This window comes from Hibiscus syriacus, unplaced genomic scaffold (genome assembly GCF_006381635.1).
Source record: "Hibiscus syriacus cultivar Baekdansim isolate YM2019G1 unplaced genomic scaffold, ASM638163v2 tig00002793_pilon, whole genome shotgun sequence".
NCBI lineage: Eukaryota > Viridiplantae > Streptophyta > Magnoliopsida > Malvales > Malvaceae > Hibiscus > Hibiscus syriacus.
Genome location: NW_024061944.1, coordinates 1,173,959 through 1,180,468, shown reverse-complemented (window position 1 = coordinate 1,180,468; position 6,510 = coordinate 1,173,959). Strand labels below are relative to the sequence as shown.

General features: G+C 35.2%; 1 long non-coding RNA gene and 1 pseudogene across 1 annotated transcript; both read right to left on the bottom strand.

Moving 5' to 3' along the window:
- LOC120150355 lies at positions 1 to 2,268 on the bottom strand (annotated as a pseudogene).
- A 986-nt stretch (positions 2,269 to 3,254) lies between these two features.
- LOC120150375 lies at positions 3,255 to 3,940 on the bottom strand. The gene is made up of 3 exons (XR_005518523.1): positions 3,839 to 3,940; positions 3,508 to 3,592; positions 3,255 to 3,412 (listed from the first exon to the last, which is right to left on the bottom strand). It is a non-coding gene; the product is annotated as an uncharacterized LOC120150375 (long non-coding RNA).
- Positions 3,941 to 6,510: the final 2,570 nt, after the last annotated feature.

Below are 6,510 nucleotides of genomic sequence, written 5' to 3'. Positions count from 1 at the left end.
TAAGAGATCTTTCAACAATTCCAACGGTGTTTTTCATTCCACTGCAAGTATTTTCAAATTAAATCCCTTGTAAAGCTGCTACCCAGGAACCATTTTGCAAAGGAAACCGACAATTTTAAACTACTACTTGGATTTGATTCCATACTATGATCTCTTCAACAATTCATATGCATAAACTAACACAGAATAAGGCAAAAAGCTTAGTTCAAAACAGATAAATGATGACCCCCGCCCCGAAGGATTCGACTTTGTACATCAGTAGAGTAAGGGAGCAACCCTACGGCCTGGAATCAAATGTATATTGCATTTTCTTCTTGTAAAAACTGGTCTCTCAAGCTCAAGGTAACCATTTCACCTGGCCAGAGGCTAGGATCAGGCTTCAACCATACGCTCAGGATCAGATTGCTCATTAGGGGACCCATTTGACTGTCGTACGGAGTTGAAAAGAATATCTTTGATGACCTAAAGGTATAAAATGGTTAAAACCGAATGCCATAATCAATTCATGAATAAAGTAAGAATTTCTAAGAACCCGGAACATCTAAGTCACCTGCGACATTAAACCATGGACTTGCTCCACACTTATCTTTGCACTATCTCTAGTAATCTTGGTCAGCTGAGATTCTTCCTGCAACTAATAAGTGGGTAGCCACATTGCATTCATTAAGAGAAAGTAAATTTATCCTGAAAATAGCTTGAGCATACAAAATTCTAAAAAATAATAATAATACAGACCTTCTTTCGAGGGGTCCTAGAGGGCTGATGCGAGAATGGGCCAATTGGTTTTATGCTTGCTCCAGTTTTTCAGCTGTAAGATGAAATAGTGTGACCAACATAAACAACCAAGAACTTAGTAACAAATAAAATTTCATGTGCAAAAAAGAAAATATACCATCTGTACAGCAACATTAAACAAGTAAAGAAGAGTTACCTAAATCTGAAATTTGTCCTGCAACACAATCTCCATTAGCCAAGATAGGTGAAGAAGAAAGGGTGTTTACCCAGTACTTATTCCATAACAGATCCAGGAGGTGACTATCAAGAGACGACTTAAAATAAGTGATATCCAATGCATAGTACTGCAGGAAAAACATACAAAAAATTAATAAACAACGAAAGGGCCAGTATTCTTGAACATAGGGCTAGTTGAATTTCATAATAACCTGTTTACAGTGCACACCAAAGTCTTCAATCTTATTGAGCGGAATGGTCTGATACTCGGAGATAGGGTCATCTTGAGGAACATGTCCTTCAGGGTATGTCCTGAAAGCTCCAATCTCAACTTTTCCAGCGGAAACAGTCCTAGTTGGATCGATTACAAGAAGGGCTCCTGAAACTGCTGGTTCAGCATTTGGGTTGAAACATCAATACCGGATAGCCAGCATCCATATCCAGGATGAGGATGGTACCATCCAACAGCATTCTCCAATCGACCAGCCTACAAGACAGGATATCTTATTCTTTTTAAGAGCAATGATTTTCATAGACAACAATATTTCCATGTTTCCTGAAACATAACACTATCTAGCATCACACAAAAACTGCTGATACAAACATATATAACTGCAAGAATGTATGAGAAAACCATCTAGTTCAACTTGAATTCAATTAACTTTAAATACCCTTCTACAATGTAGATGGTGCAACAACAACGAGAAATTAGCTCCTCGCAGTGAAAGGAAAGGATACTTGTAAAACATTTCATTTATTTTATTTGGCATTTCCTTCTCCATATATAATTATCAACTCTTTCCGTTTGTCTTGGCTAGGGTAAACTACTAAAGTTACCGGGACTACGTGGATGTTGATTTAGGGTTTCATAAACGCCAGCTTTAAAGCAAGATCATACAAAAAGTAGATTTAAAAAAGAACCTGCTTGTTAGTCTGGGAATAGTCCACCATATACTCATAGGCATCAGCCTGGGCGTTAACCCTAGTCTCAGTCCCTTCAACAGGCAAAGCAAAGGCGTCCATGACAATGATGGCGTCCCCGTCAGTCTTCCCTTGCATCAGCCCCATCACCTCTATGGTACCACCAGATCGGGCGTGGACAACCATCTTGAGGAGAGCGAGGGCACAGATCTTGACGCGCTTGAAATAGTTATCATCATTGGCCCAAGGCTTCTCTTGCTGAAACTTGGCTTGAACCGCCTCGTCGTAGTAGAAAATAGAATCCGACGAACGGTCTGGTGTCTCAACTGTAATGATATTATTCTCCAATTCCCATGTTTTCTTGGCTATTGCGGAATCCATTGCTGTAATTCCAACTCTTTTTCACCCCAATTGGTTTTAATTTTATAAAACACCGGAGACTAGAGGATATTAAGAAAACAACCGCCTCCCTCCCAAGGATTCAGGCCCATGTCTGTCGCTTGGCTCGAAACCTTTCGGCAATTATTGGGCTTGGCTTCTCCCTAGTTCCAAAAAGTACCACAAAGTGGTGACGGTTTTTCAGTTCGGTGGCGGAAAGGAGTAGACGGCAGAGGTGGTAAAGAAGAAGAGTCGCATATCTTCTATGAAATTACTGGTTCCCCTTTAACATGTTGGTTGATCTTATACTAGGCATATACCATTGATAAAAAATAATATTGTTTTTATAACTACTGAATAAGAAAAGCTGAAAGTAATGAAACATGATACAGATGTTTGTAACTTGCTTCTCTACGTGACAAACGAGTAAAAAATAATGGTCAAGACTATTTAATTTTAATTTCGACGCGAAAACAAACTACAAAAATCAATAACATATTCAACATATGATGGGTTGGTTGGTCTATGATTTGAATCAATTATTCTTTGACATGCGTTTAGTAATCATATACAAGTTAAATCTTAAATTTTGAGGGTCTGTATATTTAAATGATGATACCTAATGTATTGAATATTAACGAGCCAAGATGAATGAATCAGATCCTACCCCAAAATCTGACACCTAAATATGAACCTAATAGTTGTGATACCATTTGTTAATTTCTCTACCGCTTACGAATGTTCTGTCTGTTTGTCTCCTCATTATCTTTTGCCTCGGCTAGTTTACACAGGTCATTTTACAGTTAGCTCATGCATGATATGGCGTCATCATCTGTACCGTCCTCTGTTTCTCGTGTTGTATCTGCTCACTTTCTCTCTCTGTTGCTGCTGCTCTATAGTGGAGTCACGTTTGCCTGCCGAACTGGCTTTTGATGTTGGTGTATTCCGGTCTTGCGGTGAACCTTCATTCTGCATACTCCAACTGCGGTGGGAACCAGAGTCAGCTGCATCGGTTTCATTTACTGTTGGTACCTCCGTAGAAGCCTCGCGCTTCTCCTCTGCCACAACTCTGAACGCATTGTCATCTTCGCATGCACCTGCCTTGTCTTCCTTGCTAATAATTGGTCCATGATTTTTCTCTTTATCCACTTCAGAAGACGTACTGAAAAGAGACAACCGACTGATTAAACAAAAATAATCAAAACTATACAGAATTAAACTATGCAGGTTAAAAGGTAGATGTAGTTGCTGTATTACTTGGATCCTGAAGGGAACCTGTTGGGGCTGCGTATTCCACCAACTTCGTTTAATGTCCAACAGTTTTTATCTTCGACTCGTGAATCTGCAGATTATGTTTAGCAGTGAAGTAGGCTCATTAAAAATTAAGCATTAAATAACAGACCATCTTAACAGTTGAGATTTATTTTATCTTCCAATCACCCTACTTGAATAATGCAAACTGATATATTTTACATCTGTGATTGTTACTGGTGAGCCAATATTTACATGATCTAAGAAGAGTTGAATAGTATAGTCACACAACTTCATAAGCTTCAAGTGAAAAGAACTCATATGACTAGTTTCTTACCCCGAGCAGTTCCTTTCCTAGTACAGCTTGTATAAACCCGTTGAATTCCTTTAAATGATCGGCCTCGGGAGCATCAACATCACTGTGACATAAATAGATAAAAGTTACAAGAAAAATTACCACTGATCTTATCACAAAAGACGAGCTTTTCCAAGGGAATCATTCAATATCAGAGCTGATTATTTTCCTTGGGGGGATTTAACGAGAATTATATGGCAACCTATGCGCTTCAGTCTTCACATGTACTGTTGATTGAAGTATCGGTCCCACCTCAAATGTCTCATCTGATAAGAAAATCTCACTTAGAAACATTTTATGGAGGGAAAGATTTATTTGCAATAAAGACTGTATTTGAAGGGAAAAAAGGAATACAGCGTGGCTGCAATTATCCACGATGGAAAATAGAAATATAGAAATGTCTTAATCACAAATTCATTAGTTTTACAGTGAATCTAAACAATAAGAACACTTCTTTTGCATTGAGCCACTGGAAGATCTTGCAGGAGACCCATAGCTCATCAATCTGATGTGGATGTTTTTATTGGAAAGTAATATCAGAGAAGGAAGACAATTAAAACTCTAATTTGTTGTCCTCTATATATTTATTATCTTCTCTGATATTTCTTTCCAATGCAAGCATCCACATCACAATCTTCCAGAAAAATGACACCAGATGCTCTGTTTATGTCCAAGAACCAGTAATCTTAAATTTGGGAATACAAATTGCACTGGAGGACTACCCCATGTTTTCCTACTTTCTTTCACAACCAAATCCAAAAGCATGAATGCAGAGCAATGATTGACTGGAAAATAGCCAAGTGAGGGCACTTGCATAAGCATACTAATCAAATCCACAACTTTTTCATGACAGAAAAGTAAATTTAGCGAGGAAGGTTACTTGGGTATTAGGTGAAAGAAACTTACAATGCTTGGATAGAATACAGTTTTGAGGCTACTGATACTTCTCCATCTAAGTATTGATACTCTTTTTAAAAAGTATCGATACTCTACCCTTAGTATTGTCGTAACCGGATTTCGCCCGGGCACGAATTTTTACTTGGCGGGAAAAAGAATATGAATAAATTAATGGCTTTTTTAAAGAAATTTTTTGGAGTCGCCATTGACCTTTTTGAATTAGGTAGGTCGAATATCTGAAAATCATCTTTTAAAATAGTTTTAAGAAAATATCATTTTAAAAGAAAAAAAATGGTCTAAATGGTCTGCGTTTAACCAAAAATTCATTTTTTTCATAATAAAAAAGGATTCGTGGTTGATTACGTTTGGGGAAGAATTATCACCCTCACAATGCCCAAAATTGGTCCTCACAACGCCCAAAATTGGTCTTTGTCGATTATAAATTGCCTCTAATATTAGAATTTAAGAATTCAAATATGAATTTAATTTATGATCCTATTATTTCGTATTTTAATCGGATAATTTTAAGAAAGAAAAAGATATTAAATAATTTTTATAATTTATAAATAAAATATTTATTTATTTAAAACATCAGAAGATGCCATCTAGTTGCTTTTAGACTGCCCTTTCTTAATATATAAATAAATATTAAAAATAATAAATTTTTCTAAGAAAATAATTTAAATAAAACAATAAGTATTTTCTAGTTTTTATAAGTAAGATATTTATTTATTTTTAAAATACCAGAATAGGACATCTAGTTGCTTTAAGACTGACATTTTCTTTGATATTAAAAATAAATAAATATTATTATCTAATCAAATTATAAAATTATAATATTGTATTTCATGTAAATATTAGTGAATAAAAAATAAATAAATAAAATACTATATTTTAAAGTATAGGATAAAAATAAAATTAATACTATATGGTATTTTATTATTAATATAATATTAAGTAAAAAATAATAATGATCAAAATAAAAGAAATTAAAAGCAATAATATTAAATTGCAAAATATTAAAAATTCAGGGTCAAAAATAAAAATTAGTGATTAAAATGTAACATAGAAAAATTAAGGACCTAATTCAAAATATCCTAAATCTAGGTGCTAAAAGTGTAATTTAGCCTTAATTCATTATTCGGATTTAAAAAAAAAGTCATTAAAATTGTAAGGACTAAATACATATTTTACCATAAATATATATAATTATGTCAGAGACTAAATTATAATAAACCAAACTTTGAAAATCAAATTAAAAGATTCAGAATTTGATTTCAATGACTAAAATGATACATATTTTACCATAAATATATATAATTATGTCAGGGACTAAATTATAATAAACCAAACTTTGAAAATCAAATTAAAAGATTCAAAATTTGATTTCAATGACTAAAATGCAAAGTTACAAAACCATGGGAGTTGCGGAAAGGGTTTGCCCCTTATGAAATTACGCATATATCTCTCCTCAAAACGGCGTCGTTTGGGAAGGAGTATATAAACCCCAAATGGCCGGCCATAATGGCCATTTCGTTTTATTTTTCATTTTTCTCCCTCTCTCTAAAAGACAGAGATGAAAAATGCTCTCCCCTCTCTCTAGGTTTCCCTCGCCGGAGGGAAACCGGTCACCGGTCGATCGTCGTCGGCTACCGTCGTCGATGGTCGGAAAATAATAACTTACACTAAAATGAAGCCCCGACTACCCCAATACCGAATATGGACTTGGTTTCCCCTGAAAAACTCCAAATCGGAGT